This window comes from Podarcis erhardii (assembly GCF_964252035.2).
Source record: "Podarcis erhardii genome assembly, chromosome: 17".
Classification (NCBI taxonomy): Eukaryota; Metazoa; Chordata; class Lepidosauria; order Squamata; family Lacertidae; genus Podarcis; species Podarcis erhardii.
In genome coordinates this window covers 13406170-13422063 of record NC_138515.1, presented here as the reverse complement: position 1 = coordinate 13422063, position 15894 = coordinate 13406170, and the positions used below count along the sequence as shown (strand labels likewise).

General features: G+C 42.0%; 1 protein-coding gene and 1 long non-coding RNA gene across 11 annotated transcripts in view; one reads left to right on the top strand and one right to left on the bottom strand.

The window, feature by feature from the left end:
• Positions 1 to 15894, bottom strand: part of BNC2 (basonuclin zinc finger protein 2) — a 409624-nt gene that overhangs the window by 221347 nt on the left and 172383 nt on the right. The window lies entirely within an intron of this gene.
• LOC309332600 lies at positions 727 to 11031 on the top strand. Its single transcript, XR_014152226.1, has 3 exons — positions 727 to 1038; positions 1877 to 2005; positions 10410 to 11031. It is a non-coding gene; the product is annotated as an uncharacterized lncRNA (long non-coding RNA).

Genomic DNA, 15894 nt, shown 5'->3' with positions numbered 1-15894 from the left:
ATTGTCATAGGGCCACCAGCTCTACTTATTAACATACAGTGGTACCTCAGGTTACATACGCTTCAGGTTACATACGCTTCAGGTTACAGACTCCACTAACCCAGAAATAGTGCTTCAGGTTAAGAACTTTACTTCAGGATGAGAACAGAAATTGTGCTACAGCGGCGCGGCGGCAGTGGGAGGCCCCATTAGCTGAAGTGGTGCTTCAGGTTAAGAACAGTTTCAGGTTAAGAACGGACCTCCGGAACAAATTAAGTACTTAACCCGAGGTACCACTGTAGTGATCTCCAGTGCTCCTGATGATCATTCTTGTGTGCCAGCTACTGGATGACCATAATAACCAGCAGGTCCTAATTTTGTCAGGACAAACATGGGACATCTATCCCACAGATGCTGCTACATAGCATATTAATAATGCAAAGGGGAAATAGATGACTAGCAAAAGATGCGGTGAAGGATTCCAGCTACTTCTGTGAACTACATTTTCCATCTCCACAGTACAGCTTCCCAGTCAAATGACAATGCAGTTGCCAATTTACACAACATCCAAAAGTATTTCTTTTTCTTTTTCGGTGCCCTGGCCAATGATTCTGATGACGGGTAGCTGCAACAACCACCGCTTTGAACATCAAAGGAAGCCTCCTTGGTTTGCGTAAGAATTCCAATTCATAACATTATATGGGTGGGGTTTATTTTTCTTTTCTGTTCGTTTGGGACACGGCTGTATGCCACTGCATAGCCTGAAGACAGCACCCAGTAGCATGAGCAACAAACTTTATTACATGTTCAGTGTTTTGGAGTTGTTTATATTTAAGTGGATCACTTCAGGTTTTTACCTTACTGCTTTATATTATGACATTTTATAGTTTATTTTGAGAGGGAAAGAAATCCTTTAAAAGGAAAAAGAAATAGAAGTGGGGGTTTTTTTTAACACTAATGGGAAGACAATCCAGCTATTTTCTCTCACCTGAAGTCTCTATAGAAAAATCGTTATGAATGAGGAGGAACTGCCAAATAAAATTGCTCTAGCAGATGACGGTATGTACAAGTAATAACTTTCCATCATCCCAATATTTTAGCTGTTGCTTTATCATGGGCTCAAGAACTCAGCTGTTACATGTTGCAGATAAACAACATGCATATGCTATAAAACCCTCATTTGACACTGACGTGCAAAATGAACTGCCTTGGGGACTCTAGTTAAGGGTTGAAAGGCAGTACCAGTATCAAACTTTATTTCGGTCACAGACCAGCATAAGATAAACCATACGAATAAACTGAACACATAAGACTTAAAACAGGTAAGCAATAAAAACTAGTGATTAAAAGGGGATTATATCATACATACTTAAAAAGATAGAAACCGGGACAAACAGTTAAAAGCGACTATAAGGGAGGGAGTGTGAACAATCACAGGTCTTGCATTTTGGGCCTGGTTTGTGGCGCAAGCCATCCTTCGACGAATATTCATCACAGCAGCGCAGAATCTAGCAAGTGAGTATGCAACACCTGGGTTTTCATCTTGAAGTAGCAGGGATGTATAAAGTTGTTCTGTGAGACCTGGGAATTTATGTAGTATAGTCAAGATGAAGCTAGCTAGTATGTCTGTACAGTCATACCTCGGCTTGAAGTAGCTTCGGGATGAATATTTTCGGGTTGTGCTCCACGGTGACCCAGAAGTAACGGAGCACGTAAGTTCCGGGTTTCGCCACTCGTGCATGCACAGACGCTCAAAATGACGTCACACGCAGATGCACAGACACATGTTACATTCACTTCAGGATGCGAACGGGGCTCCAGAATGGATCCTGTTCGCATCGAGAGGTACCACTGTATAGCATTGGCAGTGAAAAAAGGCATGTTCTGTTCTTTCCAGTTGCCCAAATCCACGTGAGCATTTCCTCTCCTCGTACGGTGTCTTTGTACAGCGGTCTTTCTGGATGGCTGAAGGAAGGGCCTGGCAGTGGGCCAAAGGGAAAACCCTTCGCTGTTTTGGAATTTCAAGGTTGGTTATATATGGCATCTTGGAAGTGAAATGTCTTCTGGTTTTACTGATTAAAAATCTTGGAGTATACTATATCCCTATACTATATCCCAAAGCTCTGTAGAAAGTACATATTGTATAATATCAATGGTAAAAAGTCCTGACAATAAAGGGATGGCTTGCACCTATGAAATTCCTAACCCCTTCCCTGCCACACACTTTCCCCCTGAAACGTCTCTCCCTGCTATTCTTCTTATCACCAGTATTCTGGACCCGTATTTAGTTTGCAAACACTGGGGTTGGTAGTACAGTGGTGCCTCAGGTTACATACGCTTCAGGTTACATACGCTTCAGGTTACAGACTCCGCTAACCCAGAAATAGTGCTTCAGGTAAAGAACTTTGCTTCAGGATGAGAACAGAAATTGTGCTCCGGCAGTGCAGCAGCAGCAGGAGGCCCCATTAACTAAAGTGGTGCTTCAGGTTAAGAACAGTTTCAGGTTAAGTACAGATCTCCGGAACAAATTAAGTACTTAACTGTACCGTACTGTATCTATGTTCAGGTGACCAGGAGCTGTTGCAAGTGCCGGCTGCTACATACAATAACCCAGAGACGAGCTCCACCGGTGTCATTCAACGTGTAGCCCTTTGAAACCAAACCCATTGTTGTTTGAAAGTGGTGCTATTTTTCTAGAAAAAGAGGTGCCAGAACTTCCAGTGAGTTCTGGCTAAAAACAACAACCCTGTTTAAAAGAATGATTACCGTATATTCATGTATATGAAGCTATTCCCGCCCCCCTCTCATTTTATGTTCCTGAAACATGACCATGTTTGCCTTCCACCCTTAATGGAATTTACACTGAAATTGCCCAGCAAAAACCCAGCAAGAACAACTTGTTTCCTCTGCAGCTGGAAAAGATTGCTCCCCGCACCCTGTTACCTTCCTAAAAACTGCCAGCGGTTAGCTCCATTATTGGATTAATTTGAAAAACACAGTGTCATTATTTAGAAACTTCTCTCTGACCACACCAGCCTGAACATACCAGCCTGGGGGACACAAATAACTTTTTTTTATGTACATAGTATCTGGAAGATCTGCTGTGAAGCCAAAGCTCTTTGCAGCTTCCAGCAGTGCTTATACAACTGCTGTTGAAGATGGCTCGGAGGAGATAAGGGAAAACAAAAGCAACCCTTTAGGAGGCACAAGCTTTGGAAATCAGAGGAAACCTAAACAGCAAATAATCCAGGAGTTTCGGAATTGTAACGTCGACAATGGCGAGGAACAAGAAAATACCTGAAAGCCACACAGGTGTGATCCAATACTGGGCGGCTTACCTTTGTCCGCACCAAAGCACCTGACTCTCAAATGTACAAATGCAATGCCAACTTTTTCCAGAAATGTCTAAAAAACTGGGAAATGATATTCAGGGGTGTTAGTAATCTAGGGCAGGGATGGCTACAGACTTCGGGGTTGTTTGGGGTTTTTTACTGGAACCCCCAAGATTAAACAACCAGAACCAGGTGCAAAAGCTAGAAGGACCAAAGAGACTCTGAGCACAACCTGAGCCTGGGTATTTTTCAGTGCCAGAAATGACCTGAGATTTCTTCATTGCAGCTGCCTAATTTAGGTGGAAAAAGCCAGTTGTGTTGTTGTCAAATGCTAAATGACTGGGAGTCAGAAATGTTTCCCAATCTACTGCAAATCACCCAGAGATCTGTAGATCCTGATTTGCCTTCTGCCCACACCTGCTCCAAAAGAGATTGGAAACAGCATTTTTTTTCCAGCAACAAGAAGTTAAAAAAAAAGAAATTTTCTAAGTTTGAAATGGATTTGGTGATCCTAAACAGTCGCGTCTGATGCACAAATGCTTGTTAACACCATCCAGCACCATAGAATTATTGCAATTTATCTGTGAAGATTCTGTACACACAATAACACTGAATAAAATCACGGTAGGGTGCTTGCTTGGAAGAGACATCACAAATTCAATCAGTACACAGTGTTCATATTACCTGACCTCAAACATAACAATTCTCAATGAAGGCAGCTTTCAACTTTAGCGGCAAGTGACCAAATCATGAGTAACTGAAGTTCAGCTTACGGAAAGCGGAGGTAGTGGTAAAACCATGACGATATCCTCAGGGCATATAGAACTCAAATGTCAGAGAGACTGCTAGGCTAGCTTTCTTATCCCAAAAGGTCTAATTATTATGTATAGAGGGGATTCTTTTATGTATCTGGAGGACCATTCATTCATGTAATCGCCCAGCTGTAGTATGAACTATTTAAGAACTGTTGTCCCTTTTCAGCTGCCATTTGTATGGACAATAAGATGGCTTGGAGGAGATAAGATCATGAGATAAGACCAAGACACCATGAGATGTATGTATGTATGTGGATATAACTAACCCTTACAGTTGTTAAACACCTGGCTTGAGAGCAGTACATGTGAAAAGGATCTAGGAGTCTTGGTTGACCACAAACTTGACATGAGCCAACAGTGTGACGCGGCAGCTAAAAAAGCCAATGCAATTCTGGGCTGCATCAATAGGAGTATTGCATCTAGATCAAGGGAAGTAATAGTGCCACTGTATTCTGCTCTGGTCAGACCTCACCTGGAGTACTGTGTCCAGTTCTGGGCACCACAGTTCAAGAAGGACACTGACAAACTGGAACGTGTCCAGAGGAGGGCAACCAAAATGGTCAAAGGCCTGGAAACGATGCCTTATGAGGAACGGCTAAGGGAGCTGGGCATGTTTAGCCTGGAGAAGAGGAGGTTAAGGGGTGATATGATAGCCATGTTCAAATATATAAAAGGATGTCACGTATAGAGGAGGGAGAAAGGTTGTTTTCTGCTGCTCCAGAGAAGCGGACACGGAGCAATGGATCCAAACTACAAGAAAGAAGATTCCACCTAAACATTAGGAAGAACTTCCTGACAGTAAGAGCTGATCGACAGTGGAATTTGCTGCCCAGGAGTGTGGTGGAGTCTCCTTCTTTGGAGGTCTTTAAGCAGAGGCTTGACAACCATATGTCAGGAGTGCTCTGATGGTGTTTCCTGCTTGGCAGGGGGTGGGACTCGATGGCCCTTGTGGTCTCTTCCAACTCTAGGATTCTATGATTCTATGAAAAAGGTTGTCTTAGGTTTTATCAAGCACAGTACAAGGAGTGTGATGGGGAAAGGCATCTTTTACTAAAAACGAACCAGGAGACATCAGACAACTCTCACCACACTTTCAAAGACCCAATGTGCATGCTCTTACATGTGAGTGAGGACCACATCAGAGCGTATACATCTCATGTGTATCAATGGCAAGGATCAGTGCTGTGTGCGGTTGCCAAGTGTGGCAGCTGTGGGGTTGAGAACATGCTGCAGGGACAGTTCTCTAAATCATCGAGCGCGTATTAGCCAGAGGGGAAAGGCAGTGAAAGAAGCAGCAGGCAGGAATGCCCAAGACTCTATGCTGAATTCAAGCATAAGGAATAAACATGCGTTCTACACAACTATAGGAAGCAAAAAAGCACTCATAACCCACTGCTGCATGAAAGGGACAATAGTAAACAAGGAAATGCTTTGCCTCCACATGGCAAGATTGCGAATGGAATTCTGGGTCTACAATGGTGATTGTAGCTTCTGCATAGCCCTTTTTAGGCATTATACTCACCCAACCATAACTGCATACGCTCTAACATTTCACTTTGGAAATAAGGACGTTCTATTCCATCATCATCATTCCAACATATATAAAAACATACTAAAACATTAAACTTCCCTATACAGGACTGCCCTCAGATGTCTTCTAAAGGTTGCATAGTTACTTATCTCCTTGGCTTGGGGGTCGCATAACTCCATACCCTCCAACATTTATCCAATGAAAATAGGGATGTAGTAAAGAAAAGTGGGACATCACAGGATCAAATCAGAAACCAGGATAGCTTCGGAAAATCCAGGACTGTCCCTGGAAAATAGGGACGCTTGAAGGTTCTGTAATTGCATCGACAGACCAGAGCTGCCCCTGCTAGCCCCCAACACCTGCTGTCCAGGCACTTAGGCAATGTCTGTAAAGGGGAAGATGTACACACTTATGGGCTCCCTATGCAAGTATCCCTGCCCAGAAGAATATCATGGTCAACAGTATCAAAAGCCACAGGGAGGTCAAGGGCAATCAATAGGTTTGAACTCCCTCATCTTCTTCCTGACAGAGGTCATCAACAAGGCCATTTCAGCATCATATCCAGGACTGAAGCCTGGTTGAAATGGACCCAAATAATGAGTTTCCTTCCAGCTTGCCTTTAGGTGGGCTGCCACCACCTTCTTGAGTACCTAGTGATAATCCTTACACAAATCCTGTAAGATAGACAAGTATTATTATTTCCATATTGCAGGTTATAGGCAGCTGCTAAGGCTGAGACACAGTGGCATACCTAAGGTCATCTGGTGAGTTGATGACAAAGATGAGATTTCTCTTAGCCTCTATATGCATCAGAATTGCAGGACTACCAAATGATAATTGTTTAAGCATGGTACTCTCTGAACACCAACATTCACTTAATTAACAACAACAACAACAGGAGGAGGAGGAGGAAGAAGCTAATACAATACACCTTACATGAAAATACACTGACTATCCAGATTCCCGGATTAGTATTATTATCTGAAGATATGCGGCCTTGATCATTTCCTTTTTCTCCTTTTGAACACTTCTCAGTCACTACAAGGACCAGATTTTATCTGCAAGGTTTTATCAACAATGATTCCAGAAAACCTTGCAAGATACACTTGATAAAACTAACATACACATGTGAAATCACAGCCTTTAACTCCTGCAACCAAGTTCCCTACAACCAAATTTCCAAACCCTTTTTAAACCATTGCTTTCTCTGTAAACCAGTTTAGTAAACTGAACTTCCAAGAGAGTTATTCACTCCTAAAATCCTGTTCTGTGGAACTGCTGAAATTTCAAACACTAATGTTATTGTTTACCATTTCTAGAGTACCATCTAGTGTACAAAGTATTTGAAACTTCTTAGCCAATTTGTTTTCACCACAGAATTCCTCCAAAGTAAATACAAATTACTAATCCTGGTTTCCTACAGGCCAATAGTCTTCATAGCGGAGCAAGGATACAAATCATTTGTGCCCTAATTTCTGTACTCCCCTGCCCCACGTCAAAATAGCAAATTGATCAATCAACAGACATTAACAAATATGCATTTAGTGGTAGGGGATACAAAGAAAGCATACAGCACAATGCAAAAGTAAAGGAAAGCCAAAAACTCTGCAGACATCATGACATACAATGGGAGAAATGGCTACATACAGGGGCACAAGGCTTGTTCAAACCTTAGTTTATTAATCCATGATACGATTCTCCAAACACAGCTAGCATCTGCTTAAGAATGCAAAGCACAACTTCACAAAAACACTGAGAATTGCTTCACATGTTGTATTTAAGCTAAGTATCTCACATGCACACATGCTATGCTGCAGCAGTCTGTTGAACCCACATGCAGCTACTTCAGTGTAGGCAATGCACACTCTTAATCCTTAACACTGGGGTACCTCTGATATATGGCATGGAAACTCCTCTCCCTCTTCTCCCCCTCCCCCGGCCCTCTCTTTCTAAACCTGAAGTATGGCATCAAGGGGAAAACACTGGCGTGGTTATGAATCAATACAGCTCCCACTTCAAGTCTGATTTTATGCAAAGGTTTTTAGACAAAACATGCTGGTTTTCCATGCAGTGACATTCTGCAGCCCCACCTCTGAAATACAGTTCTACAAGAAGTCACTGCTCCATAAATGTGTTCCATTTGCTGTATCTGTTTCACTTCTGCTCGCAAGCTAACATTAATTCCCTTTTCTTCCCCTTCCTAAAATGCACACAGGCTGCTAGACACATGTGCATGGCAAATGGAATCTGAACTTAGCTTAACAGCCTCATTTATTCCTGATGGTTTAAATTATTTCATCACAATTAATGACACCCCCTCAGCTTCCTGTGCAGTGCTGCCAGATGTTCGGAGACCACAAAGCCACTCGCTTCTTTGACGGCTAGTGACAAGTTGTCCTCTGAAGGACGTTCCCTGGGTGCCGCTGCCGGATGACACCTCCATTGCTTAGCACCTCTCCCTCTATCTCCCCGAGTTTCAATATTGAGAGGTGTAGGAAGGCATGAGAAACCAGAGCTGTTTTACTGGGGGCATATTCAGTGAAGTGTTTTGAATCTGAAGGAGCCTGCCTCTTGTGACAGGAGTTTCAGACTGTTTGGAGAAAGTAGTGAAGTAGTGTTGACCTTCAACGACTCTTAGCTTCGATCGCATAAATCCCCGTGGTTTTTTGGGTTTTTTTTAAAGAGAAATAGGAAAATTGACTTTCCTTGACTGTTCGTCCTCAAATCACATAAACGGTACTTGCACATACATGTTCAGGTTCTGAATTCGGTGCAACTTCAATAGTTTGCTGCTCCAGCACAGAAACACCGAATCACCAATGTATGATTTATACTTCAGGGAATTTAAAATGTGTGATGACAATCTGTTGGGGGGGGCGGCGCAGGGGAAATCAGAGGGGCAGCCAAGGTGGGTCATTTGGCCCAGGGCTTCAAGGTCAAAGGAGAAGTCACATTTAGACGCTTGCTAATTTGGGGGGGGGGCATTTGTTAAGTTTCACAATTTGCTTTTAAGTGCATTGGATCAAATTGTGACAGATACTCTCAGTTTAGAGTTGCAAGCTTAAGCAAATGAGAGATGAGATTTGGTAAAAGACACACTTTTTGTTAAGTGATACAGATTTTGTCAAATGCAGAGGATCAATGGCAACATCGCATGAAAGTGATATACCTCCAACATTTCTCCGATGAAAATAGGGGTGCCCTATTCCATCATCATCATCATCATCATCATCATCATTATTATTATTATTATTATTATTATTATTATTTATACCTCGCCCATCTGACTGGGTTGCCCCAGCCACCCTGGGCAGCTTCCAACATATATAAAAACATAATGAAACATTAACAAACTTCCCTATACAGGGCTGCTTTCAGATGTCTTCTAAAGGTTGTCTAGTTACTTATCTCCTTGGCTCGGGGGTCCCATAACTCCATACCCTCAAAAAACCCCACAAAAACATCAACAATGAAAACAGGGATGTTCTAAGGAAAAGCAGGACATTCCATGATCGAATCAGAAACTGGGATGGCTTCTGAAAATCTGGGACTGTCCCTGGAAAATAGGGATACTTGGAGGGTCTGAAGTGAGACTTTTCTTTAGTATTTAGTGCGTATCACAGAAAAGGACTAGAAGAGCATTTGTTGAATGTGTGTATTCAGATTATGTCTCGTTTCTTCTCTTCTGTTTTGATGCCTTATTTTCTTTCCACGTGTTGTCATTTTCCCATGGCTGCATTTATTACGGCTAGGGGCCTCAAAACCTGGAAATGGCCTGGGCTGCTTCAGCGGGCTTTTGAGAGGGGCCGCTACTGCCTCAGAAACAACCTCATGCGCATTTTTGGATTCCTCATATACAGAGTTAGGGCAGGCGCAATCATTTTGATGCCTGAGGCAGCCACTCCAAATTCCCTTTCTCAACAGTAAAAATATAATAATAAATAACTGATAATTTGTTGCCTTATAACAACACCCGTCTGCTGGCTGATTCTGCCTTATGAAAAGGGTCTACCCAGTTATACAGCCTTTAAGACCCAGAATCGGAGAGCCTTGTTCTCCCTTTTACTGCTTCTCTCCTCCCCACCCCCATTTTGGTTTTTTGCCACATAGGCTTGTGTGCACAAATGGTATATTTTAAATTATGGTATATTATATTTATATTGTTTCTTGTTACAGTGAAGCTCTGAGCTTCTGTCTTACAGGCGCAATATAGAGATATAGCGCTATCACCTGTGTTCTGCCTGCGATCACTGAGGAGGAGAATGGGGCAAATGATGCCCATTCAAATAAATGCTGGAAAAGCTGAGGGCAATCCCATCAGCCATTGCAAGTACATGCAGCAGATGTTCCAGCGAGTCTTTTTAAAAATGCTAAACTTGGCCAGGGAATAAGAAGTGGCTCAAGTTAACCAGAATTTCAGTATAAAAACACAAGAGGCCACCCTATTGAACAGGCCAGGGAGAAAAATGTGATTTTTAAAAGAAACTATTTTAAAGGGGGAAGTTTGGAGGGATGGACTCATCAGCATAAACCAGCCACCCTTAAAAGTGTCTTTATTTGCTGCTGCTTCTATATGTGGCCATTTCTTACTGTTATTATAAGCTATTTCAGAAACAGCTCTCTCTCTCTTTAAAATCACTTAGAACAATTATCAAGGGAACTGGGGAATGTTTCTCTCTCTTTTTTTTTAAGCTGTTGAAGTATTAACCCTCCCCATCATTTAAATGTCTAATGTGTGTGTTTTTTCTGTAGGGGGTGTTCATAGGTGCTCTTTTAGAAGTTAGCCAGTTCCTACAACGACTTTACCAGAAGATCCCACAAAAAAAGACACGCGGTGTTTTCAAGAGCCTGAGGAGCTCCTATAAGCCTGACAGCCACAGGAACCAAGTTACATCATACTTTCCCCACCTATCATCTCAAAAATAAATAAAACTTAACAGTGTTACCTTGATGCAGATAATTAAAACAACATATTCCTAAGGCCGTTGGAGAATTGCAAAGAGTCGTTATTGACTTCAATCAGTTGTCTCTCAGAAAAAAAGCTTTATCTGATGGAGAGAGCCGGGTGGGTTGGGGGAGCGAGGAAGTAGAGAAGGAGCTTGAGTAAACTTTAAACTCTCATGTAGGGATGTATTGCTTGTGTGTCCCTGGCAGATGTGGGAAGGAGATGAAATGGGCAAGGGAGAATCAAATATCCCATCGCTGCAGGTTTGCTGAGGGGGGAAAAGAGCACTGCAAAAAACCTCACATCTGGCAATCATTTGTCAATAGCTGGAAAGAGAGCGGCAGGAAACTTTTGGCTCTTGTGGAAGATGAAAAGACAAAAACCATGTGTCACACACACATACTGCAGTGGTACAATGACTACTACATTTATTGCCCTTCCCCTGCTTTTTTTAAATTTTAATAATGATCTTCAGATACACGTGTGTGTGTGTGTGTGTGTGTGTTTAAAAATGTAGACACTAGACTTGTTAAAGCTGGTGAGTTTATGTACCGATCTTTCTCCCCAGCCACACTTCCAACTAAATTCCAGGGCCAATGTTAGAAAACCATAATCATGAAGGAAAATGGACTGCCTCCTACTTTGAGCTGCCGAGCTTGCGGTTCAGTCCATAAACATAATTAAAATGGAAGACACTACAGTAATGACGACAGCCATCTTCTCCACAATTTTCGTACTTCAAAATGGGGCATGTGTGTAAACAGAAAGGGACCTGGTCCAAAAAACTGGGGTTCTGGGACACAGTGCTGCTGACCCGTACAGATCAACGTCCCATACATTACAGAATCATGACGCAAGCATGAGGCCACTGACTGTTCCAAAGAAAAGAGGGATGCTTCCTCCAGTTGCTATTTCGAAAAGGAAGGATATGAAGAACAGTTCCACCTCCACACACCTAGTTCCATCTGGTTTTGTTCTTTTAATGAAAGAAAAGATCATCCCCACAGAACTATGCGGCAAATAGCAAGTTTAAGGGTTATCCTCACCTCTTTCCCCTGCCTTTTGACACTTGAGCTGCATGTTTTTAGCGTGCACCTTCTTTTTATGATCGTGAGCTGTCTTAAATTGTTTTCAGTTCTGTGTTTCAATTCTGTATCCCACATAAAAGATGAATATGTAATAATCTTGGGCACCCATATTTCATAAAAAACCATGAAAAAGAATTGCTCTTGGGCAGGGAGGGACTTTGAGTTTCGTTCCTCTTATCCAAGTCACAGGGGTTTAGAAAAATTAAATTTGCATGCAATTCTTACATGGATGGTTCAGGCTATTTTAGTAGAAATAGTTTGCATCGTTTATTCTGTAAGGAAAGTATATCGGGTGTTGAATGAGCTGGCGAACTCACAGTAGCTGGTTCCATTATATTATTTAGGAAGACTGTATTTCCCAAACAGTTAATTGCAATGAAAACTACAGAGCAGCCAGAATTGTTTGGTAATTACAGGGGGTATCTAATTTCAGCTTAATGGATGTTTATATTTGCATCCCAGTATATCTAAAGGATAAATAAATAAAAGCCTAGGATTGTGGATTTCTGTCTTAGAAATGGCACAATTTATTTCAGATAGACTAGTGCAGGATCATCACTTACTTTTAACCACCAACACATTCCTGTGCTGGCATTCATCAAATTTAACCAGGATACAAAATTATTAACTAAATAAGCAATTGTGGGTTAATTACAGCAGTCTGAATGTAAGCAATATGCAGTAATCTGTAAGAAATAAGAAAATGCTTTATGACCAGAACTTCGTGCAAAAAAGTAGTACTTTCTCTACATTTTTCAAACAACTGTTCCAACTGAGAATGCAAAATTTCAAATATTCATATATATTTTTTGCATGACATGCATGAACAAGTACATAGACATATTTCAAAATATGGATAAAATTAAATGTTTAAGTGTATGTAATTGTGAATAATCCCATTTGGAATATATGTGCCCTCTACAAAGCCATGAAATCAACAGTCCTAAATTTAATCCAATTACAATCAATAATCACGGAAGTAATTCTGTCTGGACAGTGACAGAAACAAAACCGAAGAAAGAAATATAACACATGTGTGTGCATACACAGACCATGAAGAAAAAATATGGAACAATGAGGAACACTTTATACATCTCACAGAGAAAATTTCTTACTGAGTATACTCAACAGGAAACTGCCCCCTGATGATTCATGTTATGATTCGTGTGCTTGCATTCATACTGAATATTTTTTTAGATGCTCATTTAAAATATTTTATGTGTATTCTTGAGGGGGTGGAATGTAAAAGTGTGAAATGGCCAAGTGGCTTGTGTCACACAAGATGTTATGATCATAGATATTGTACAACACATTCACCATTACTTAGTACTTGTTAAATGCTGCCTAAAAATAACCAGTCAATGACCAGGGCTATCAAAACAAACCAATCAACAAAAAAACTATTGTGTGGATTCAGAAATGTGGTTATCATTAACCATGACACCAAGGTTTGCAACTGGTTTGGTTGACTCTAACCATAGTTCATGTTAACTAAAGTATGTTTGTCTGGATACCATGGGAAGCTAAAAGCAGAAGTTGACAGGGGCTTTCCAAATATATATAGCCACATGAAAGAAAATACTATATGTTGCAGGACCAACATGAAGGACACAATGCAAAGGATATTTCAAGTGGTAACTACTAGGTGCCAAACAGATTTACCCTTTGAGACAGCTTAACTGGTTGCAGTTGCAGGACAAAGACACCCAAAATTAACCAGCACACCTAACTTAACCCAATCTTGTCTTTTTTTCTCTTCATACATAATCCCCTTTTATCCAGTAAGTCCAGACCCCTGCAATGCAGGAATCCCAACTAAAGCATCCATGACCAATGGCCATCCAACCTCAGCTTAAAAACATCCAAGGAAGGGGAGCCCACAATGGACTTCAATGAGGATGAAACATATCTAAGAAGCTTCTTGGCAGAGAACTCACTTGTCAAATTAAGACCATCTATCTTCCAATGAGGTTGGCAATTTCAGAGTTCAGGTCACCGCAGGCCTTAGGTTTATGCAAAGGCAGCCCTGAAACTTAAATGCTGTCTTTGTTCCCCATAAGATGGGTGTGGATCAAAGGGATCTACTTCTGCTGTGTCCCCCCTCACCCGGCACAAACTCCAGACAGGCCTCAATGAAAGGTCTGACCAGGATGAAAACAGAAATTGGGTCTAGAATGCCAAAGAAGGCTGTTCTGATGTCACTGTTTTAAAAAAAGCACTTGGCCATCCCTTTAAAATGTAAGCAGAGATAGAGGAAATACGGGTAACCTCGGCTTCCCCCTTCCCTGCTTACACTGTAAGTGAGACGGCAGAGATTATGTATTTCCCTCATGTGGATATGTGTGAACCGCTTCTGCATCCAGAACTCTCCTTTTGATGGTGGGGCTGGAAAAGATGACGTCTCCGTTTCTCACGTTTATTTTTTATACTTCTTGTTGTTCAGGAGAGTGCTCACATTAAGACCTTGGTTTAAAAGACGGGTGATTTGAAAAGCGGAATTGCTGTTCAGGTTGTCAGTTACCCCATGCTCAAGCCAAGGAAATGTTCCAGAGGCTAAAGGAATAGGCGGTTATCAAGTAATCATACCTCTCTCCCCACAATATGCTGTGATGTAATGCAACAACAGATAAGCCTTGCTCGCAGGAACGAAGCTTTGAACACCCAACTGAATGGAAATGGAGAAAGGTAAAGGAAGTGGATATACCCTGAGTAAGGAGAGCAACCAATGATTCTGGCTACAGAAATCTTCAGATGGAAGAAGCTGTCATGAGAAAGACCGTATTTGTTAAACAATGACTGTGCAAGGCATATATTACAACAATATAGTCCCTAGAGAATCTGAAGCCTGCCTGATACATCCAGACAAGATGCACTGGGAAATGCAAGGGAAGGAATCATATGCAGTTAGAAAAGGAGAGGGAATTACTCTAGTCAATTTCTCAACGGTCCTGTGTTTTTCATAAAGCAACTTCAGTAAGACTATACACACACATGGAGAGCAAGTTCCATTTGCAGGGAATAGTTTAGAGTAAGCTATGAAAACGGTCAGAATGTCAGACAGATAAGGAAAGGTATGGACTCCGTGTGAGGTGAGGATTTGTGGCCCTCAAGATGTTCCTATGTAGCCCCTGACTTCAAGAGGGCCCACAGTGCTGTGAGACTGATTTTAACCAGCCCACCATGACCCACTGGCTGTGCTGTTCCCCACCAGGAGACATAGACTTTTACCATGACAGCCAAACTAGACATGACATGGAAGACCCATAAATAAGATCTCCTGAGTTGTGTGAGGATCCCACACAAGTTTTAAGTTGCTGTGTGATAGCAGTAACTTTTTCCCTGTGGAGAAAATACCAGCTCTGGAGAGATTATTCCAGCCTGGAAACAGACACCAGGGATGTGGTCCTGATTCTCACCACCACCATTGTGACTTCTAATGATTTTTATTTTATTTCTGAATGCAAACTATTCCTAACTTATCTCCTGCATTATATTGGGGAAGGGACGTAGGTAAGTGCTAGCTTGCCTGCTTTGCATTGAAAAGGTCCCAGGTATTATGTATTTGTACGTGAGAGAGACAGAAAGGGGTGTGTGTGTGTGTGTGTGTGTGTGTGTAAGAAGGAGGGCAGAGACACAAGTAGGTCTGCATATGTCTCAAGTTTAACAGCGCTATCATGTACACATATCTATTCAGATGGGCTTTATTGGATTTAATCCCAGGTACATATGCAGAAGTTACTTTATACAGGAAAAACTGGATATACAACGAGCCAAATGGCAATGATGGTGTCAGGTCAGAAAAGTTAGCTCTTTCTTCAAGAAAGCAGTATACCAGGCAGCAATGCCTACAGACAGGAGTGGCCACTATGAAATGGTTGCAAGAAATGACGGTCTTCTACTTCCCCCTAAATCTCCTCCCAAGCTGTATGTTTCCCAAGCAGCCTTAAACTACACCAGGGCTGGGGGGAATGGGTTGGATCTGTGCCTGTTGTTCTGCTACACGCATAGCCCTCCATGGCTTTGGGGGCAATGCAGGAGGGGAACTTAGGACAGTAGGAGCAGCAAGCTCCTGGGACACTTCATCTGCTGAGTCTGGTCTGCTTTCTGTCCTTGGCTCCTCCTGCTCGCTAAAGCCTGTTGCCTCTTCAGCATCTAGCCCAGGGGTCGGCAAAGTTTTTGTGGCTTGGGCCAGTTCACAGTCCCG